Raw genomic sequence first — 24467 nt, forward strand, 5'->3', positions numbered from 1 at the left:
ACCTATTCAGGCCTGGACTCCTGTCTCACTGCCAAACTCTGCCTGACTCCGTAGAGCTGGTCAGCCTCCACTCAGTCCTCTTCATTTGTTTGGAGGTCACTATCGTTCATCCTACACACCTTTCCACCTGCCTCTTTGCCGTCTACTTGAAGCTCAGATAAATGGAGGCTAATTCATCCCTGCTACTCAATAAGTGCCTTCATTACTCTGCTGGAATTATCACTCTGTCTTAAGTGTTTTCTTAATTGTATTAAATCCTCTTTAATTTCCAAGAAGTGTTCCAACTCATTCATGCATGCAAGCCACTGATCCACAAGGACTCATTGATGAGCTTAAACCTGAGACTGATCGTTTCTCGTTGGATGAGACAAAAATACAACGAGTGGAGCCCAGAGTAACAACTGGATAAAACATTCTAAAGATACGCCGTCATCACCAGTTTATCAAGTCACGACACTCTTTTTATATCATCTTTTTATATCATCCAACATCCTCAGGGACTATCATTGAAGAAGCTCTATTTAATATAAGATGCATAAAATCACACCACATGAAGCAGGCTAATGAAAAATAAATCAAATGTAAAAATGCTTTATTTTAAGATCTAGAATATCTTGTGAATATCTGGAGCTTAATTCCAGCAGCAGACCTCCTCAGGTGATGGAATTTATATTTGACATGTTTACCATTAAATGAGACACATTTGCAGTCCATTGAAATCTACTTGTGTTCATGGTGAGTTGATTTCAAAACATGAGCTGACAGAATCTACGTTTAGGTAGGAACCACCATATCCAGGGGTCTGGACCTTTTTGTAGTCAGAGCCATCAAAGCAGCAGACTAAGCTAGCAGACATTAGCATTGAGAAGAAACTGATACCTGGAGCCTACTTTTGGGTCTGGTCAAGTGATAACAAAATAATATGACATTGTTGTCAGACTGACGCCTGCTCAACAATGACCAAACACCGCCTTATGGCATTGTGGGAAATTTCTGCTTGGCCCGTGTCCATCAATACACACAAAGAAATTTCTCCAGAGTCAGTCACACCAGTGGTAAAAACACTAAAGTGCTGTCAAGGAGAAACAGGATACGACCAAACACACACACAAGTTACAGAGAGAGAACTCTCCCAGAAGGAACCACTCAAAGGAGAACCATGGACATCATCAGGCTGTATGACCTCATCAATATGAGACAGGTGGATAGGAAACAAGCTCAGAGATGTCAGAAACATGAGATCCAAGTGCTGAGAAAGCTTCAACTGGTGAGGTTCCAGAACCAAGAGCGAGGTGGAGCCTGCATCACCTACTGGGAGCTTTTTGTCAAAGGTTCAACTTTGATTTGAATGCTTTTCGAGAGACAACGTGCAGGGAGGGAATTTGGTGATGAAGAACAAGTTCCTCTCAGCTTTAAATGGAGTTTTCAGGAGTCAAACAGACACTCCTCTGATCCGTTGTCAGATGTGTTCTCATTGCACCACAGCCCTACAGGTTGAGGGTTCTGATCCTAGTCAGACACATTCACTATGATGCTGCTGAGCCTGAAGGTAGGATGAATAAAGGAGTGTCTGAGAGAGCTTCAACAGACAAACTGTCCAGTTTAACAACAAATACTAGTCAGTATTCATGTTGCTGCCGTGACCCGGATTCAAACCAGGGTTGCTGCAGCCACAACACAGAGTACTGACCACTATAGGATCACGGCCTCCTGGAGGCTGAGGTTTGAGCTTCTATGTCTTTGTCTCATTGAGAGATCAAAGACAATTTGTGTCCACAAAGAAATCATTGAGGAATCAAAGTGAGATCAAAGAAAGAATTCTAAGATCAAACACAAAACTCTGAGATCAAAGGTTGAAGTTCCCAAGGTTCAGTTTTAGCTCAGACCCTCTTTAATATCTGTATACTGCCACTTGTCATCAGGAGACTCAGTATAAACTTCCACAGTTCTGCTGATGTCACATAGCTGTACATCGCCGTGTCTCCTGATGACTTCCTCCACGTCACCTGTTGATGTGACAGGACTCGACCAAACGTCATGTTTTGATGAAGAGGGTGTGAGCCTGAGTTGGCTCAGTAGAGACAACTGGACAGCAGCAGGACAGAACAGAGACTCTCCACAATGACAGGAGACAGGAAACAGGTTTGGACCATCTGGGCTCCACCCACTTGTATTTATTGAAGGAAATTATACAAATCAACAAAGTGGAAACATTGGTTTTGCCAGTGGGTTTAAATCATGATTGATATTTTAGTGTTTGTTCATCCATTTATTTGTCCAAGAGAAGAAGAAGTGACTCTGAGTCAAACTGGAGTCCTTTGAGGTCTGGCATCTCAAGAAGGAGGAGCATTCAGGCTGAGGTCATCATAACAGTCAGGATGTGCTGACTCATCATTAGTGGGAATCTCAGTGTCTATGTTGTGTAGTGAGGGACAGCACTGTTGCTGTGGCCTGATATGTAGATGAAGGAATCAATGAGACACCATGAAGACAGACAGCATTGCTGGACAACACCTTCTTTTATTACTTCAGCATTGGCAAGAACTGGAAGCATCAGCAGAACCACCGCAGAAAAAGAACACTTTTTTTTTACAGATTTTTCACGTCACCAAGCACTCTATGAGCTAAACTGCCCCCTTCTGGCTTAACTACGCATGTACAGGTGAAACAATTAAACTCTTACCAAAAATAACAGAAAATCATGGAGCTCATTATGACATCACACTAACTACTTTCACTCCAGAAATCAGGTCATGACATCATAAAGAAGAATAGAAGTCTCTTCCTCACAGGTGTCACAGAACAAAATCTCTCCAACACTAAACAGTAGTGAGAGAGCAAAGCTGGTAAGAAGACAAGACTGTTGGAGGAGGAAACCTCTCAATGTTCCAGAGGTGTTTCAGTGGAAGACATCACATTTGGGAGGGAGGTTCTTGACATTTTCATCCATTTTTATTTTGGTCAGATGAACACATCATGAGCTCTACTTGGACAGAATACGCCTTCAAACAGGCAGGGGTGCTGAGGCTCAGAGACCAACAGTTGAACAACATCAGAGCTCATCAGAACAAAGACCAAGGTGTCTGTTTTCATTTCAAAAGATTTGTTGTCAGTGAGTCTATTATATTTTTCATCAACACCTGAATGAAGGATGGTTTCATGAAAAACTGTCATTTTTTTAACGAAAGCTGAGAAAAACACAGTTTTGTCAAAGAAGTGGTTTTCCAGCATCAAACTGGACTTCATTTTGTTTCCATCTCTCATTTGGTGACTTCAAATGTTCACTGTAAAAATCCAGCCTACTAATCAGGAGGAGGCCCAGTATTGGACCATGAGCTGATCTCTGCTATGCTGGTAGATGGGAACTTGTTTAAAGTTGATTTTGTGATTATTTTTCATCAAAATGTGCTCAGACGGCTCCTCAACAGTTCTGATGATGAACAGAACCTCTGTCCTCATGGGTCATGTGACAGGATGTGACCTCTACATGAGCCAGAAGCAGTGAACGCACCCCCGCACAGCAGAACATGTTCACTTGACCTGCTCTGGCTACTTGTGGTTAGCTTGCTGCTAACAAAAGTGGGTACAAAAATGGAATCATGGTCCCTTCAGACTTTCCATCAGTTTTATTCTGTCAGTGGAACGCGTCAGTTTGGGCTGTAGAGACTAAAACAATCAATCCAATGTTTTGCAGCCACTTCTTCTTGGATGTTTATGGGAAAAAAGTATTTTGGGGCCACAGTGCATCACGTGGTGGATGGGGGAGGAGCATCCAAATCTGAGGAGACGTTTCCATTGGATGGAAAATGAGTTGACACCACTGAGGGAAGGATGAGTCCTCAAATGTTTGGATTGTTTTAACAGGAAGAGAAAAAAAGAAAAACCGGGAGTCTGATGTAAAAACACTGGAAAAGTTTTTGGTTTGTCATGTGTGGAGAGATAAATGAGCCATGACCACAGAGATGCAGGATCAGAACTGAGAACATGGAGTTTTCATTTCAGGGACCTTCAATAACCTTTGATCTATCTGATAAAACAGGCCAGAACTGAGACTTGACCTTGAGAACAGAGATGGACGATCATGAAAACATGAGGAAAACTACAAGACTGCAATGAGGAGACGTCCTGTTGCTTGAAACATCATCACGGTGAAAGCAGAAGAAGCCTGGAGCTCAGTTGTGGCGGCGCTGCAGTCACACGTTCGTGGTGTCTTGGTGGTGAACTCCAGCCTCTTCATCAACCAAGCCTTCCTCTGTAGCATCACCAGCGTTGAGTTCAATGTTCTCCTGGTGTCCTGCCTGCCGCTCCATTTTGGCCTGGAAGACATGACAGCTCAGACCTCCAGTTGCTGCTGAAACAACTGCTCATAGCCAAGGACTACGAAGCTACGTCGTGTTACCTTGAAGTAGCGGTAGAAGAAGACAGCACATGACCCCAGGATCAGATGGTGGATGAACGCTCTGATGATGAAATCACTTAAAGGCACTGAAAAACATTTAGAATCATCACATTTGATCAATGACATCACCACTGACCACCACAGACATGTTGATGGTTGAAGGTTCTTGATGGAAGGCTGCATGTTAAAGGAACACGCTAACTTTTAGGAGAAGTCTCTGATTGTCCATCATCCCCAGAGCCAGACTAGAAGATGGAGACCCTTCTCTAGGAGCTGAGACTCATGCTAGTTAGCTTAGCACAATGAATGGTAGGAGGTGGGAAGTGTTAGCATAAAAGTCCCAAACAGTCGTTGCCTGTGGAAGGAACTGAAAAAAAAGAAAATAGAAGTTTTAATATAAACAGACAGAAAATGTTGTTATTTCATGTGTTTTCACATAAAACAGACACCCCCTATTTTTTGAATTTATTCCACCTGACCAGTAGGTGGAGCTCTGACGCTTACGTGGGTTAGGCTGAGAGATTTTTCCCACAGGCCCAACGAAGCCTCAGAAATCAAACGGACTTGAGAAGACGTTCATCCATCGTTTCTCTCTTCATTGATCCTCAGTCTTCATCCTGGGTATCACATGTAGCGTCCAGATACCCCTCAGTCTGGAGCCGCTACACCTGCATTCATATATCTGGGCTTGTGGATCACTTTTAACAGACATTCTAATTTTAGAATCAGACACATAGCTGGGACTACTTTCCTGACTGGGAGCAGTGATTTGGCCACCAAAACCAAATGTTTGTTGGAGCAGGAGAGCGACTGCTGCTACTGATCATGGCCGACATTGGAAGAGAGGAGGAGGAGGAGGAGGAGGACTGCAGGACAAACCAACATCATGATCCTGAGACAGTTGATGCTAACACTTCCCACTCACTACCATTCATTATGCTAAGCTAACTCATGGTCTGCTGGTCTCTGCTGGTCTCAGCTCCCTCATGGACACACAGAACATGTAATTACAACATTCTTGGTTTGATTTCACCAACGTGTTGAACCTCATGCAGTTTCCTCTCTCTTTGTTTCCTGTTTGTTCAAATTGTCCAGTTCAAGTCTGGGGCCTCTTGCAATGAGATCGTTTCCTGTCAGGTTCGTTCTGACACTGAGTTTGAAGTGGGACCTTCACGTGAGCAAATGATAGGACGAACAAATGTTTCTGGAGAAACTATTAACACTTGCTAACACTTCCCAACCGCTACTATTCAATGTGCTAAGCTAACTAGCGAGGGTCTCAGCTCCCTAGAGGAGAGTCTCTGTCTCCTTGTCTGGTTCTGGGGATGATGGACAAGAAGCATATTTCCCAGAAGGTTGGTGGATTCATTTAACACAGACTACTTTTACACGTCCGCCATCGTTCCACTGTTATTCTGAAAATGACAACAGTCCAGATTTAATCAGGATTCTAGAAAGAGTTTATTCTGGGTGGGTTTTCAAAACTGAGCATTTCTCAATGAAAACGTAGGACAGACCAATATTATTTAGGTTTGAGGCTTTTCTGTCATGAATGAACTTCAGGAGGAATTAAAACTGTAGAGTCTCACAGTGTGAGACACTTTAACTGGACGGGAGACAAACAAATGACAAGTCAAGTCAGTTTTATCTATATTGCGCCAAATCACAACAAAAGTTATCTCATGACACTTTACAGGTGTCTGCTTTCTGAATTGTACCAAGGTGCTTGTTTCCTTGGACTTATAGATTTCTTTTTTAACGGGGCATTTGAGTCCAAAGTTGTTCTTAAGGAGCCTGTTGGACTATCAAGAAAATGATCAATTTGACAGTGAACTTTAGCTCCGCCCTTCATCTCTCAGACTAGCCTAGCTAGTTAGAATTAGCTAGCTGGACTATTTTCCATAGTCATGTAAAAAGCTTCATCAGAATGTTGTCATTTTCAGGCTAAAAACAAGAAGCAGGAGAACAGAGGAGTAGAAAGTGCATGTAAATGTAGTCAGGGTCACATTCTTCTGTCTGACTCCAGCTGGTCCTGTTGTCACCTGCTATGATGAGGTGGAGCTCCTGGCTCTCAGAGGAGAAGTGATGGGGGAAAACATGGGACAGGTGATAAACACATTTGTAGTTCCCTCGGTGGGTGTGGTCTGCTGCTGAGAACAGGAACTGGGCGGAGAACTTGAGCGCTGGTAGGGTGTAGTTCTGTGCCGTGCTGGAGGTGGAGAAGATGAGCTGGAACAGGCCTCCTGGGTACTGTGGTTCAACAGAGCAACTGATGGTGAAGTTGGAGCCCCGGAGCAGCAGAGTCTCCTGCTGCCTCACCTCAGAGACGCCGTCAGTGAAGGCAGAGAAGGAGATGTTTGGCTGGACCAGCAAATCTGTGGAGGGGGGGGCAGAAGAAAGGCTGAATCAGCAGATGTGCTGGTGTCATCGAGGAAGCAGCAGCTTGTTTGGAATGTCCAGTTTTACCTGAGCACACCACCATCAGACTGGTAGCACTATGAACTTCATCAGTCTCCACTACACACTCCCGCAGTCCAGATGCTGACTGGACACAAGAAGACCTGATCCACCACACAGGCCTGAATAGCGAGTCCCTTCTTTTATTTGTCAAAGCAGCAGAGCCACAATTCATCCGTCTACACACTGCAGAGGCAGACTGGTGGAGCCATTCAGGACCCCCAGGGGCCGCTGGTCTCCACTCTCCCTGGTGTTTGATCTCCAGGGTCCCAGCACAGCGACTGGGCTCTCCCACCATCCTGACTCCATCAGGCTCTGAGCAGACACAGGAATCATGAGTGGTAGAAGTAAAGCAGTGGGATGAAGCAGATCTATGACCTTCACCTGAGCAGACGAGGCCAACGCTTTTCCCAGGTAAGCAGGTCTTCCTCACTGAGCCAGACCTTCCACAGTTTAGCAGAGCAGATTCATCTCCACCACACTGGAACTTTGCTGCCATGACTGGGGTCTCCATGTCTGTATATGGGCCCCCGTGGAGGAGGGACGGAGCCCCACACCCCAACTCTCTACACACCACCTCTGCATCCTGCAGGCCAAAATCCTCCTCACACACAGAGGACCATGACTGGTTAGACTTCACCTCCAGTCTGCCTGAGCACAGACTGGACCCCCCCACCAGCCTGACAGACTCTGTGGAGACATCAGGAAATCATCATTCTAATATTCACCCATTTTTCTCAGCTACTAATCCTGCTTAAACTCATCGGAAAAAACAAGAACCATGAAACTTCCCTTCCTGACTCACCTTCCTCTTGTTATTGCTTGATGAGGCTGAACCCCCAAAACACACACACACACACACACACACACACACACACACACACACACACACACACACACACACACACACACACTCGTATTTGAGACAACTTGGTCTCTCTGCTTAAAGTGAAACATCTGGATTCCGTATTTCACATCATCAACATGACCCTCATCAAATTCAGGATCTCATCATTGTCAGAATAACAGAGGAATATTTGTGTTCATGTAAACAGCCAAAGACAACTTGTCCTGGATCTCAGTCACATGACTGTTAGTGTCAATAATGTTACCTGAGCAGGTGATTTCCTGGATGGTGGAACCAGAAGAGTTCCATGATCTCACACACTCCTTCAGTGTTGATGTAGACTGAACACACTCAGAGTTGATGAACCACATGAGTCGTTCTGAGGACTCGTCTCTCTGCTGTGTTGAGACAGCAGAACCACAGTCCAGCCATCTACATATCACAGCTGTTTCCTTCAGGGTCCAGGACCGGTCTGTCTCTGCTTCTCTCCACTCTCCCAGGTGTTTCACCTCCAGTCTACCAGCACAGTGGTTTGCTCCTCCCACCAACCTGACATCATCAGCATCTGAGCAGAGACAAGAGCATCATTAATACATGAATATGCAACAGGACGGACGAGGACCTGAACCAAAGCTGCACCTGAGCAGATGAGTCCAACTGATTTGCCAGTTGAGCAGGTGTTTCCAGACCCTGAGCGTCCACAGTCCAGGAGGGAAGATTCATGGCCCTCACACTGGAACACCTCAGTCCAGAATGGAGACTCTGCTGGTCCAAAAAGTCCCCCCTCCAGGACTGAAGGTGTCCCACATCTCAGCTCTCCACACAGCACCTCTGCATCCCGCATGTCAAAGTCCTCTTCACACACTGAGGACCACAGCTGGTTAGATTTCACCTCCAGTCTGCCAGAGCAAAGGTTCGACCCGTCCACCAGCCTGACAGACTCTGAAAAAGACAACAAGAGGCAGATTCATGATGAGAATGAATTCATGTCAACATGAACTCACCTGTTCATGCCTCTGACATGTTAACTAGCAAACCCTGGAAATGAGACAGGAAGACACAAATTTCCAAGGAATTTATCCTCCTTGAAATAATTCATGTGATCCAACAGGGCTGGTTCTAGACAGTCACATATAAGGGGGCAGATGGAAATGTGAAGGGGGCAAAGGGTGGCAACACATGTGGGAAAATGGTGTGGTGGCGGTGTTGGGGGGGGGGGTAGGTGGTTCTCTGGATAACTGATATTATCATGTAGTTTGATTGCTCTTTATCAGACCTTTACCCTAAGACCGGTCCCACTTGGTCCAACTTGTCCCACCTGAAGGCTAAGCTTCTGCTGGTGTAACTCTTCAGGTCACTGAGGCCCACAAACCCCCTGACCCTGATGAGGTGGCAATACCTCGGGGCAAAATAAAAAAAAAGAAAACAAAAACAAAAACAAAAAACAAAAAAACATTTCTTAGGATGACAACAACTAAATCTTGACATCTACCTTCATTGGATGGCCTGTATCAAATATATTCCAACCCAACAATAACACTTATCATTATTGCCAATGTCAACAAAACAGAAAGGGTAGGCCAGGTTATTAAAGAAAAATCCCTTCACCAAGTCTTGAAAAACAAAACCGATCAATAGAAAATAAATAAATAAATAAAATAAAGAATAAAATAAAACATTCATCCAGATCTCGACAACCAACAACATTGAAGGTCTTTGTTGGCTCCATGCAGCAGACCAGCTCACTGTGGTGCTTGTGGGATCCAGAAAGAAACACTTCTCTTACAGAGTCAAACAGTGAGAAGAACAATGGGCTGGTCCTCAGTTGACTCTACAAATACAGATGTGCGTGCAGCTGAGTGACAGGGAGATGAGAGGAAGCTGAGACTGTATCACACACTTTTTTTGCATTTTTTCCGCTACTGCAGATAATTTTGTCAACTCATAATATATCAATTTTGTCTGTATATCAAAATGTTTTTTTTTTAACTTCTAAAATTTTGATTTGAGGGGGCAGTGCATTTGTTTGAGACAGATCTTGCTTCCCCATAGAGCCGCCCTGATGATCTTATATCATCTAATATCCCACATGTGTCAATCAGAGAACACAACTGGAATCTCTGGTTTTCATCACCTTCTGGACCCTTGCAAAATTGAGCACTGGTTATGTCACGATCCCTGTCTCGTGCTTCCTGTTTTATTTTGTAGTCATGTCCTGTCTTCCTGACCTCCCTCCTGTGATTCCCTCATGTGTCTCACCTGGTTGATTGCACCACCTGTGTCTTGTTTCCCCTCTCATTTTTAACCCGTGTGTTTTCCCCTGTTAGGTTGTTGGGTCATTGTTGTTGTTGTCGTTGTTGATGATGTCGCTGTCGTCGCTGATTGTTCTGTCTTGTAGACTGTCAAGTTCATCAGTCACCGGTCAAGCCTCCAGCCTCACGTCTTGTCTCCGCCCTCACACCACGTCTCCGCCCTCACGCCACGTCTCAAGCCTTCGCCCTCACGCCACGTCCAGCCCCCAGTCACCCAGCTTCAATAAACCTCTTTTGTGCACCTCCCAAAATTGTCTGCATTTGGGTCTCCCACACAATCCTCAACCCTCAACCCTAACATGTTACCAAAAGGAAAGAAAATTAACTTGTGATTGGAAGGTTGCTGGTTCAATCCTCAGGATTTGCAGGAAGAAGCAGTGTAAATGACTCTAATGTCGGTCCATTTCTGAGGGAAAATTTCCCGTGGGCTTTTATTTTGTTAAGGCAATTCTCAGGAGTTGAGGCTTTTATATTGAAGAGCATCCAGTTAAGTTCCTGCACATCTGGCAGGCAGCATTTTGAAGCTCCTGGCTGGAACTGGAACAAGGAACTGTGTTTCATTTGTTTGATGTCAATTTATGGGAATCAATGAACTTGATTGAGTGTTGAGATGAAGGCTATGCTAACAGGAGCTTCTCTCACAACTGTTTCTCAGTCTTGTTAGCTTCTCTACCTCACCACGTGAGCACACTATGGGTGAACATGACTAATTTTTGTGGTTCGTTGTTGTGAAGATTGTTTATGTTGCAGATCTGACGTTTAAAAAAAGAGCTAATTTCATTTATCTGTCTTTTAGCACTTGAGGGTTTTTCCTGAAGAAAAGGATGAAACAGACAGTAAATTATGTTAAAATCCTACTGAGTGCTGAACAGATTAAAAAGCTACTGGAAACATCAGTGCACTTCACCTTTGTCTCACCAGGATTGAGCTACAAGCAGCACTGCTGCCTCCCTCATGAACACCACTGAGGTGCCCTTGAGCAAGGCCCTCAGTAGGTGAACTGAGCAGCTTGATTTGGTTTTTGTGAACATTATCAGAGTGATGCTGCAAATGTGAGTCACTCAGGGAGTTTCTTCTGGTTAAATAAATGTTAAAAATGGAATATCATCATTGTCAGAATAATAGAAGAATATTTGTGTTCATGTAAACAGTCAAAGACAACTTGTCCTGGATCTCAGTCACATGACTGTTAGTGTCAATAATGTTACCTGAGCAGGTGATTTCCAGGATGGTGAAACCAGGAGAGTTCCATGATCTCACACACTCCTTCAGTGTTGATGTAGACTGAACACACTCAGAGTCGATGAACCACACGAGTCGTTCTGAGGACTCGTCTCTCTGCTGTGTTGAGACAGCAGAACCACAGTCCAGCCATCTACATATCACAGCTGTTTCCTTCAGGGTCCAGGACCGGTCTGTCTCTGCTTCTCTCCACTCTGCCAGGTGTTTCACCTCCAGTCTACCAGCACAGTGGTTTGCTCCTCCCACCAACCTGACATCATCAGCATCTGAGCAGAGACAAGAGCATCATTAATACATGAATATGCAACAGGACGGAGGAGGACCTGAACCAAAGCTGCACCTGAGCAGATGAGTCCAACTGATTTGCCAGGTGAGCAGGTGTTTCCAGACCCTGAGCGTCCACAGTCCAGGAGGGAAGATTCATGGCCCTCACACTGGAACACCTGAGCCCAGAATGGAGACTCTGCTGGTCCAAAAAGTGCCCCCTCCAGGACTGAAGGTGTCCCACATCTTAGCTCTCCACACAGCACCTCTGCATCCTGCATGTCAAAGTCCTCTTCACACACTGAGGACCACAGCTGGTTAGATTTCACCTCCAGTCTGCCAGAGCAAAGGTCCGACCCGTCCACCAGCCTGACAGACTCTGAAAAAGACAACAAGAGGCAGATTCATGATGAGAATGAATTCATGTTAACATGAACTCACCTGTTCATGCCTCTGACATGTTAACTAGCAAATCCTGTAAATGAGACAGGAAAAAAGATTTCCTAGGAATTTATCCTCCTTGGAAAAATTCATGTGATTGTTGAAACTGGGAAACAATATTCCTGCTCATTTCTCACTGAACCTAATATCCCAGGATTTAATATCCCACATTTCTAAATCAGAGAACTCAACTGGAATCTCTGGTTTACATCAGCATCTTGACCACATAGAGAAGTGAACTTGTGATGGGAGGGTTGTCAGTTCAATCATCAAGAGAGGCAGGAAGAAGGAGTGGAAATGAATCTGATAGGCTGTTATTGGGGTTAAACTCTGTGAGCTTTTATTTTCTTAAGGCCTTTTTTAGTAGAGGCTCCTCACATGTAGGAATCATTCAAAATTTTGAAGCGCCAAGTTGGAATGAGAACAAGGTCTTCTGTCATTGTTCTGTTTGATGCCATGTTCTGTGTTTTGGGTGGGGTTTTTGTATCTGTGTGTTGAGGTAAAGGCTATGCTGACATCAGTCAAGTCAAGTCACTTTTATTTGTATTGAGCCAAATCACAACAAAAGTTATCTCATGACACTTTACAAGTACAGCAGGTCCAGCACCAAACTTCTTCAATGAATCTACACCCAACAATTCTCCATCAGCAGGCACAAAAGCAGTGACAAAAGCCTTCCTTTTAACAGGCAGGAACGTCGAGCAGATCCAGGCTCAACAGGAACGGCCTTCTGCTTTGAATAGCAGGGGGAAAGAGAGCAGGAGAGCAGGACAAGACAGAAAAGGGAGGAAGACAGATAAACAGAAGGAAAGAGAGGGACAGATGTAAAGACAGAGAGAAAGTGGAAGAGACTGATGGACAGATTGGGACGGGGATTAAAAAGAGTTCTGTGGAAATACAACTTGATATTCGGCTTCAATTCCATACGACAGGACGAGGTCGAGGGTGTGACTGAGACAGTGAGTGGGCTCACCTGCAGACTGATGGAAACCAATGGAGTCTAAAACCATGAGCTTTGGTCACAACTGTTTCTCAGTCTTGTTAGCTTCTCTACCTCACCACATGAGCACACTATGGGTGAACATGACTCATTTTTGTGATTCATTGTTTTGAAGATTGTTCATGTTGCACATCTGACGTTTAAAATTTGTGTTTTTATTAAGAACTGATTTCATTTCATTTATCTGTCTTTTAGCTCTGAAGGTTTATTTCTGAACACAAAAATGAAACAGAGAGACAGTAAATTATGTTAAAATACAACTGAAAGCTGAACAGATTAAAAAGCTACTGGAAACATCAGTACACTTCACCTTTGTCTCACCAGGATTGAGCTACAAGCAGCACTGCTGCCTCCCTCACTACCACCACCATGGGGCCCTTGAGCAAGGCCCTCAGTGGCTGTACTGAGCACCTTGTTTTGGTTTTTGTGAACATTATCAGAGTGGTGCTGCAAATATGAGTCCCTCAGGGAGTTTCCTCTGGTTAAATAAATGTTAAAAATGGGATATCATCATTGTCAGAATAATAGAAGAATATTTGTGTTCATGTAAACAGCCAAAGACAACTTGTCCTGGATCTCAGTCACATGACTGTTAGTGTCAATAATGTTACCTGAGCAGGTGATTTCCAGGATGGTGGAACCAGGAGAGTTCCATGATCTCACACACTCCTTCAGTGTTGATGTAGACTGAACACACTCAGAGTCGATGAACCACACGAGTCGTTCTGAGGACTCGTCTCTCTCCTGTGTTGAGACAGCAGAACCACAGTCCAGCCATCTACATATCACAGCTGTTTCCTTCAGGGTCCAGGACCGGTCTGTCTTTGCTGCTCTCCACTCTCCCAGGTGTTTCACCTCCAGTCTACCAGCACAGTAGTTTGCTCCTCCCACCAACCTGACATCATCAGCATCTGAGCAGAGACAAGAGCATCATTAATACATGAATATGCAACAGGACGGAGGAGGACCTGAACCAAAGCTGCACCTGAGCAGATGAGTCCAACTGATTTGCCAGGTGAGCAGGTGTTTCCAGACCCTGAGCGTCCACAGTCCAGGAGGGAAGATTCATGGCCCTCACACTGGAACACCTGAGTCCAGAATGGAGACTCTGCTGGTCCAAAAAGTGCCCCCTCCAGGACTGAAGGTGTCCCACATCTCAGCTCTCCACACAGCACCTCTGCATCCTGCATGTCAAAGTCCTCTTCACACACTGAGGACCACAGCTGGTTAGATTTCACCTCCAGTCTGCCAGAGCAAAGGTTCGACCCGTCCACCAGCCTGACAGACTCTGAGAAAGACAACAAGAGGCAGATTCATGATGAGAATGAATTCATGTCAACATGAACTCACCTGTTCATGCCTCTGACATGTTAACTAGCAAACCCTGGAAATGAGACAGGAAAACACAGATTTCCAAGGAATTTATCCTGAGAGTGAGAAGGAAAATATAGAATTGGAAGGAATTTATCCTCTTTGAAATAATTCATGTGATTATTGAAGCTGGGAATCATGATTCCTGCTCTTTCCTCCCTAAACCATCTAATATCCCACATGTGGATACCAGAGAACACAACTGGAATCTCTAGTTTACGTTATCATCACCACCATTTTCAGATCCTAGCAGTGGCAGCCTAAAGTTGTGATTCTCAAACTGTGGAAAACCCAAATATCTTTTGGAAAGTTAAACAAGTCAAAATTGTTTTGAAACAATGAATACTATAGAAAAAATAGCAAACAATTTTGAAAGAAAATACATATCTGTATCAATCAAGGATGGTTCCAAGTCTGCTTTCAGACAGGAGGTGGAGCAGCTGGTCCACTGGGGCAGTCTGAACCACCTGGAGCTGAACCTGCTCAAGAATGTGGAGATGACAGTGGACTTCAGGAGAAGCCCACCCACACTCTCCCCCCTCACCATCCTCAACAACACAGTGTCTCCTGAGGACATGTTCAAGTTCCTGGGAACCACAATCTCCAAGAACCTGAAGTCCACCTCTAACATGGACACTGTCCAGAAAAAAAGCTCAGCAGAGGTTGGACTTCCTGTGACAGCTCAGGAAGTTGAACCTGCCACAGGAGCTGCTGATCATCTTCTATACTACAATCATTCAGTCTGTCCTGTTCACAGCCATCACTCTTGGTTTGGATCGGCCACCAAACAAGACAGGATCAGACTGCAACGAACAATCGGGTCAGCAGAGAGAATCATGGGGGCCGACCTACCTGTCATCCAGGACCTTTATCGGTCCAGGGTCAGGAAACGGACAGGCACCATCTCTGCTGACCCATCACACCCCAGTCACAAACTGTTTGATCCCCTCCCCTCTGGAAGATGCTACAGAGCCCTGGATGCTGAGACCACCAGGCTAAAAACAGTTTCTACCCTCAGGCTTTCAGTCTGATGAACGGGAAATAGTCAGAGTGTCAGGAAATAAAAACAAACATCTGCTACACCAGCAGCTCAATAGCAGGTGATCTGACAGGAGGGAACTGCAAATCACTACAATGGTGATGAAGGAAAAGCCGGCCCTGGTGTTGTTCAGTGTGAAAACCCTGGAAGAGATCGTCATGAGGCCACAGCTCCTGGAGGAGCTGAATGATTCCCAACTCCTGTGTTGTCCTGAGGATGAACTCACGTCACTGCTGCTCGCCTCCACAGAAGAACCAGAGCCAGCGTTTCCCTGATTGATGCTAAGATACAGTCTGATGTGTGTGATTCTACAACTGTCTGGTGTGCGTCTCAGTCAAACAGCAACAGTGTGTTGGCCTACCTGTGCTGGACCCTGAGCAGCACACACTGGGTCTTCTATTGGAACCTGTGCTCAGTGTGTATTGCTATCAAAGGTGATTCCAACAGAGGCTCCAGCTGACTGCTGCATCAGAGCACTGATACCAAAGACACTGCCCAGCTCCTTACTTTCAAATATTCTCAAACACTATTCATAATATAATTTACTGTATTTCATCATTGATCAATGCATCATTTATAGCAGTAATTGGCAACAAGTGGATCTTTTCACTGGAACCTCAGAGTTCACCAGATTGACACACACACTTGAAAACAAGTTCAGATTCATAAAATATTCCAGTGTTTCATGTTTCTCTATGGTTGTCTGATGGTTGGCCTCTGACTCACTCTGACTCTGAGAAAACATGCTGTCCACCTCTGATGCAGCTGAACAGAGGCGCTATGACACTGTTCCATGCTCATCATGGAGGTACTTGCTTCAACAGTTAGACAACCACTGGCCTGAAGGACAGAGAAGTGAACTTGAAACTAAAAGGTTGTTGGTTCAATCCTCAGGACTGGTAGGAGGAAGCAGCCACACTCATTAACACCACCAAGATGCCCTTGAGCAAGGCTCTCAGAGGTGGTACTGAGCAGCTGCTGTTCTATGACTGTGAATGTGATCAGGGTGCTCCTGCAAATGTGAGTCACTCTCAGTGAGTTTCCTTGGACTAAATAAAGGTAAAAAATAAAAACACTGGAGTTTTGTGAATATTTGTGTGCATGTTAAAAAAACAAAGTCACTTGTACTGGATCACAGTAACATGACTGCATTACTGTGTACCAAATCACATACTTCCATACTGCATATGTAAAATTTTCAAACTGAGTATTCTACGCAAAGTATGTACTCAATCGCGCAGTGCGCGTGTTTCGAGGGTGCAGTGCTGTCCCAAACCACATCCTGCCGTGCGGTGCACTCTTCAAAATGATGACGTGATGTCTTCTTCTTCTACACAGATTTGTGACTGGCGAGCACCGCATCAGCATCAGCTAATTACCGCCTCCTTTTGCCTGTGCTTGTTTGTCAATTTCTGAAGCAGTAAAAAAGCAAAATGGAGGGTCATCGCACATTGGTACACCACAATAGGCGCCAACAAAACGATGTCCTCCTTCTACTGGCTGAAGATGCAACTGTCTGTAGAGTTTAATTATGTGATTTATTTAGCACAACATTTTGGTGAGAAGTGATTTTATCTTTTCAAACCCGTGTCCACACAGAATTTCCTACTTGTCCCTGTTATTTCATGTAAAGATGACTCTATACAAGTCAGTGTTGGCCGACTCTCACCACAGCAAGTGTCCACAGTTGCACACTCAAAATCTTAACTGATTGGAGTACGTCATCCGGGAACTTTTGCATTCTCAATTTTTGAAAACTATCCATACGTTTTTCCATTTTCAGTTGAGTAGACTCAAAATTTTAAGTATGCAGTATAGAAGTATGCGATTGAGAAAACACGCAGTGAGAGTCTTCTGGCGAGATGAAGGTTAAAAAAATTGTTATGTTATTGTCAGAATAATAGAGGAATATTTGTGTTCATGTAAACAGCCAAAGACAACTTGTCCTGGATCTCAGTCACATGACTGTTAGTGTCAATAATGTTACCTGAGCAGGTGATTTCCAGGATGGAGGAACCAGAAGAGTTCCATGATCTCACACACTCCTTCAGTGTTGATGTATACTGAACACACTCAGAGTCGATGAACCACATGAGTCGTTCTGAGGACTCGTCTCTCTGCTGTGTTGAGACAGCAGAACCACAGTCCAGCCGTCTACATATCACAGCTGTTTCCTTCAGGGTCCAGGACCAGTCTGTCTCTGCTTCTCTCCACTCTCCCAGGTGTTTCACCTCCAGTCTACCAGCACAGTGGTTTGCTCCTCCCACCAACCTGACATCATCAGCATCTGAGCAGAGACAAGAGCATCATTAATACATGAATATGCAACAGGACGGAGGAGGACCTGAACCAAAGCTCCACCTGAGCAGATGAGTCCAACTGATTTGCCAGGTGAGCAGGTGTTTCCAGACCCTGAGCGTCCACAGTCCAGGAGGGAAGATTCATGGCCCTCACACTGGAACACCTGAGCCCAGAATGGAGACTCTGCTGGTCCAAAAAGTCCAACCTCTAATTGGCCTTCCTGGATGAGTTTTACATTTTACTTTCTACTGCTCACTGCAGGTCCAGTCAAGTGAGAGCACTTTTCCTTCACCTGCCTCAGCATTTTGGGACTCAAAAGTACTGCAATTGGAGGAGGGTGGAGCCGACAGGGAGGGAGAAGAAAATGTGCTTGAGAAGCAGCTAAATACATAAAGACTGATGCTACATTTCGAGGCAGCACCTCTGGTTTGAAGTAAACATACTAGCTTTGTTTATATGTGATCTAACCTCATGTACACAGCAAGTTAATGGTGTGATTCTCATGACACTCCTGCCTAAACTGTATAATACAACATTATTCCACATTTATACTTGGATTCATCTGCACGTTCCAGTTGATTTGCACTTCTGGTTGGATGCTAGCTGCATGTCAGTACTTGTACTCTGAAAAATGACAAATTTGAATCTATAATTGATGTTTAATATACATCATCGAGACTATTTGTAAGTATTCAGTGGAAAATGTTTTTATTGCACCAGGTGAACAAGTGCACCTCCTAAAATTACGAGTGTATATTAGGCCTGTCACAGTAACACGTTATGTTAGTTGATGTATCCCATCAATTTCGTACCTCTTATCTTGTTAAGGGTGCCGGGGGGCTGGAGCCTATCACAGCAGCCTTCCTGTGAGAGGCCAAGTTCAACCTGGACAGGTCACCAGTCCATCACAGGGCCAACACATAGAGACAGACAACCATTCACACTCAAAGCCACACCTACGGACAATTTAGAGTATCAATCAGCCTCGTCCCCTCTTGATGTCTTTGGACTGTGGGAGGAAGCTGGAGTACCAGAGAGAACCCACACAGACACAGGGAGAACATGCAGACTCCACACAGAAAGATCCTGTGCTCAAGTTTGGGCTCAAACCTGGAACCTTTTCACTGTGAGGCAACAGTGCTGACCACTGCACAACCATGTCTCCCAGGATATATTATCCAAGAATTATTTTGATTTATGATATGATTATTGACATTTTAACAATTTTACCACTTCAATAATTATGTACCACCTAATAAATCAAGTGCACACTTTATCTTTGTTCCTGTCATGACTTGAGCTTGGACGAGAACCCAAAGCCACGACTCCCAGGCAAGGTGCCAGATGAAGAAAGTTTATTACTAAAGTACAAATCAAAACCACTCTTATGAGGAAAAAAGCCTAAACTACAAAAACTCAAACTCACTCGACTGAGGAGAACCTGACTAGACAAAGTGACAAAGAAACTCAAAGTTAGATCAGGTAAGGAGCACGGCATGGAAAACAAAACCTGACTAGACAAAGATTCAACAAAAACACAAACTTGATGAGGCATTAAATGACGTAGCACGTTTGGAACTGACGGAAAAGACAAACTCGCACCAGACAAAGAGAAATGCAGACGACATAAACTCATGAGGTGACGGAAACAGGAGGACACAGTCGGGGTGGGGAAGACAATCAGACTGGTGGGAAATCCACCACGGGGAAGTGGAAGTTACCAGAAACTGGGAGGATGGTTAAATTTCAAAATAAAACAGGACGTCATGACACAACATAGACACATGGCAAACAAAGAACACCACTACATGCATGGACATGACAGTTACAAGAGTATTTAAGTCTGTTACATCACCAAAGAGGACCAGTATCATGATGGGTTTATTGAGAAAGGACTCCAAAAAGAAACTGAAATTCCAGACTGGAGTATCAAGACTCTGAGAGGGTCATGTTCACTCAGACCTGGATTAACAACTGTGACATGATGAGTTTCCAGGACCTTTTCAATTACGGTGCTATGAGCCAACTTAAAGGAAATAGAAGGGAGCTGTGCCCCCCCTCCCCCCTCCCCCCTCCCTCAGTGGAGGAGGAGAGGAGCAGGAGACCTGTCACAGGAGAGGAGAGGTGCTGGTGACCAGTAAACCTGCCTCAGTGGTCTTTTCTGGTGTCAAATGCTCACACGTACACACAATTATCACAGTTACTGAGGACAGAAAAATGATGGAGGTCGCACTGGAGAAGAGTTCAAACTGGAGCCAGGAGGCAACGACCATTCCATCATCCATCTTCCAGCATTCCCCTCCAGCACTCACTATCACCCAGAAGTCCATCCTGTTAGACTGGAAACCTCCAAACAACCTCAACATCCTACAGTGGAAGAAGCTGCTGATGAGCAGAAATCCCTGGAAAAATGTCTGCATCCATCAACCATGAAACCACCAACTTCAGTAAAACCTGGTCCACTACCATCAATAAATGAACCTGACCTCCAACCCTCAAAGTGACATTGAACACACAAACACCCAACACATTCAATACACACACACACACACACACACACACACAAGCTCCACTCACCCTTTATTCTTTTTAAAATGTCTTTATTTGTTCATACATTTATTGTTTTCATTACAATATCATAATTATTATATTTGATATTATTGTTGCTGTATTAGAAACATTTCTACTGATCGTGGTGATAACAACAAAAGCATTGAAAAGGATACCATTGATTCTGAATAATACAGAATTACTGCATGATGAAATTATTATTATTGTTATTATTATTAATACTCTCACTCAATCAATATTTTGTTCTATTCTATTATTAATAATGTATCATTTCAGACATTATAACTATGTTCTGGTCTCTTTCTCCTCGTCCACTTGCTTGTTTATATATTTTTTGACAGTAGAAATGCTACAAATCCTGTATGAGGAATCACTGCAAGTGGAGGAGGAAAAAAAAGGAACAGCAAACCAGAGATGAACAATTTATCCTCATTCACCATTCTTATTACCAAACACAAGTTATTAATGAAATGTGACACTTCTCTCTCATTATTATAATTATTATTATTATCATTATTATTATTATCACTGTTTTTGTGGCATCACTGTTTTCTGGTTCTCATCACTACTCTTGCTATTATTGTTCTGGCATTAACAACGTTGTTAATGATGACATCACCTTTATATTAATATCACAACTATGGTTATTGTTTTTCTTATTATGGTGATAGTCATTAATTACATATTTCCACTCTTTGTCTCCTATGTGTTTGTTTATTCTTTGCTGTACAAAATTATTGTGGAATTATATTTTATTGATATTTCTGTATGATAGAAACCAGAGGTTCTCAATTACAAATGTTAAAAGGCCTTAAAGTAGGATTTATTTCTCCACCCATTCATTTATTCTATTTCTTTTTTCAATGATCTTCTTCAGATGTCATTCATCAGCCTACCATGATAGATATTCATCATTCATTATTAATATGATTGAGATACAAAGATAATGAACACAACACACACACCATCAATTTACACACAACACTGACACAATATTAGTCTCAATAATAATGAATTATTGATTTGGTAAAATTATTTTTAGTTTCTTTTTTCCCCCAGATAATTCTTTTAATTTTAGCATTTCAATTCATGAATTAATCTTGTTCATTGTTTCCTCCAATTTCCTGCCTCTCCCTTTCCAGTTTGTCCAGTCCTCTTTAAAGAGAAAACACACAAAATGACTTTCAACCGTCCGATTGCTCAACTACTTGAATAAATGAATAATAAATAAATGAGACAAATATGTCATGAGCAGACGCCCTGACATTGGGTCTGGGGGTTGAACTGGGAGGAGATGGAATAGCGGCTGGTGGCTTCCATCAGCAGCTTCCTCCTTTCGTTTGGTTCCACACCCGACGCTGCTAACTAGTGGCTAGCCAGCCTCAGCTGTGAGCCTCTGCTGCTGATGCTGACTGGTTGCTAGGCAACCAGGTTCCCCCCTCCTCCTTCTCTCTTTGGGACACTCATACATACACACACACACTCACACACACACACACACACACACACACACACACACACACACACGTTATCACTTTTTATCTTTTGGTTCGATTGAACCGTTATACCAACGTGTTGCTGATTGATTGATGCATTGTGTTTAATAAACATTTTTAATCATAAGAGAGAAGTCGCAGTGTCTTTTGTGTCCAAAACTGTGGTCACGTGTCTCAGTGATAGGCAGCGCTCTGATCTCACCCTTCTAAGATCAGAGTTGTCCCTGTTTAGTTGATATTACAGAATATTGACTGTTTAGTGGATAAACTCTGTTTGAGACTGACAATTTTTCCAAATTTGGTCAACATTTTAGTTTCCCTGAACTCATCAGGGTGGTGCCCCGATTGATTAATATTCAATATGAATTAGTATTTCATTCAATAATCAAAAATTATATTCATAATTATTGACAATTATAATTTTGACCAAATCGCTCCTCAACGCACAACATTGGCAATAAAGTCTTTTCTGGTTCTAACCCCCCCTCCCCAAACACACACACACACACACACACACACACACACAAACACACACACACACACACAATTTCTGCAAATGTGGCTTCAGTTTCTTTGATTCTTGTCTTTATTTCATATTTTCATCATATACAATGTTAGAGAGAAGAGAGAGAAATTCACAACACTGGACCGGGCTGATACCAGCGGAACCAGAGCTCCGCTCCTCCAACCTAAAATTAACTTGAGGTCACTCGGTGCATTTTGCTGCTTCCTAACTTGATCTTTTGAAACACATCAGCTTCATTGGGAGAGTGAACAAGAAATGAAATGGTCTCCCTACAAGAGTCACCTTCAAGCTGCTGAGGCAACATGGCTGCTGATCTCTGGTCCTTTTGCTTGAAGCACCGTTGCTTCCTTGGCCGGATACAATAACCCAGTACAAACACTAAGTAAGTGCATTGAACAAATCAACCATTGGATGTGCCAGAATTTTCTTCAGCTGAACAAAGTTAAAACTGAAGTCATTGTTTTTGGAGTTGAAGAAGAGCGATTAAAAGTCAGAGCTCAGCTTCAATCAGTAATGTTAAAAGCACAAACCAAACCAGAAATCTTGGTGTAGTCATGGACGCAGACCTGAATCTTAACAGCCACATAAAGACAATTACAAACTCAGCCTACTATCACCTGAAGAACATATCAAGGGTTAAAGGACTGATGTCCCAACAGGATTTGAAAAAAGCTTGTCCATGCGTTTATCTTCAATAAACTCGACTCCTGTAAAAGTGTCTTCACAGGTCTCCCTAAAAAATCCATCAGACAGCTCCAACTGACTCAGAATGCTGCTGCTCGAGTCCACACGAAGACCAGGAAAGTAGATCATATCACTCCAGTTCTCAGGTCTTTACACTGGCTTCCTGTCTGCCAAAGAATTGATTTTAAAAGACTACTGCTGGTTTATAAAGCACTGAATGGTTTAGGACCAAAATTCATTTCTGATCTGCTGGTACGTTTTGAACCATCCAGACCTCTCAGGTCGTCAGGAACAGGTCTGCTTTCTGTCCCCAGAGTCAGAACCAAACGCGGAGAAGCAGCATTTAGTTTCTACGCTCCACATATCTGGAACAAACTCCCAGAAAACTGTAGGTCTGCTGAAACTCTCAGTTCTTTTCAATCACAGCTAAAAACCCATATGTTTACCGTGGCCTATTATTAAATCAAACTTGAGGCCTCTGATCAGTATCTCACACTGCACTGTAACTTCTATCTGCCTGTTTAGCTTCTATCTCTAACTTTACTTAAGCTGCAATGTAACTCTTCTAATTGTGTTGAATGTCTTTCTCTGTCTTTACTTTCTCTAATTATGTTGAATGTCTTTTTATGTTTGTTTTATGTAAAGCACGTTGAATTGTCCTGTTGCTGAAATGTGCCGTACAAACAAACTTGCCTTGCCTTGCCTTGCCTCACTGTTCTGTGTTTGTTCTGCTCAGTGGAGGAAGGAACGAAGGACTGGAGCTCTAAGTTTTTCTGTTCCTACATCAGTGAACACACTTTCTGTGCTGAGAAGGAACCAAAGCTACTAAGGAGGATTACAGAGTTTGTCCTTGCAGGAGTCAGTGACTTAATAGTGTCTAACAAAGGGTTGAATCTGAATGTGACAGTTCCCCTTCAACTTGGGGCCATGGCAGAGTGAACCAAGAACACTGGCAATGGGGGTGAGAGTGGAGCCAACGATGGATTCACAGTTCATCACCTCCACCATAATGTGGACCACCTTTCCTGTATCCAGTTTCAACCTCTAAAGAACTCATTCCCTGACCGGGAATCAAACCCGGGCCGCGGCGGTGAAAGCGCCAAATCCTAGCCACTAGACCATCAGGGACCACACAGAGCTCTCCAACAACAGAGATGATACACAATGACTGTGGTCTCAGTTGAGCTGAGCCACTCAGACACAGTCACCCATTCAAGCTGGGCCTGATACCACACTTCAGTACAGACAGAGAGAAAGAAGACACACGGGATCCTTTGAAGAAAATGCAATAAAGACAGGAAGCCCCCATCACATCGTCAGTGTTTCAGTGACTGGCATTGTGAAGAGACTGAGACAAAGTCACGTTATGAATGGAGGGCTGAGTTGGAGCAGAGAGGGGGCAAGATCCTGGGGGTGGACTGTCTTTGGGAAGCTGAGGTGTCTGGTGGTCTTGGTGGACCCTCTGTAGCTCAACTGAGACCACCAGAGTCAGTGTGACTGTAAGCCTTCAAAGCCAG

General features: G+C 43.8%; 1 non-coding gene across 1 annotated transcript; it reads right to left on the reverse strand.

The window, feature by feature from the left end:
• Window positions 1–24006: 24006 nt before the first annotated feature.
• On the reverse strand, window positions 24007–24078 carry trnae-uuc (transfer RNA glutamic acid (anticodon UUC)). Its single transcript has one exon. It is a non-coding gene; the product is annotated as a tRNA-Glu (tRNA).
• Window positions 24079–24467: the final 389 nt, after the last annotated feature.

The sequence above is a fragment of the Aulostomus chinensis genome, chromosome 4 (genome assembly GCF_037954235.1).
Source record: "Aulostomus chinensis isolate RoL2024-O1b breed Wild chromosome 4, RoL_Achi_v1.0, whole genome shotgun sequence".
Lineage (NCBI taxonomy): Eukaryota > Metazoa > Chordata > Actinopteri > Syngnathiformes > Aulostomidae > Aulostomus > Aulostomus chinensis.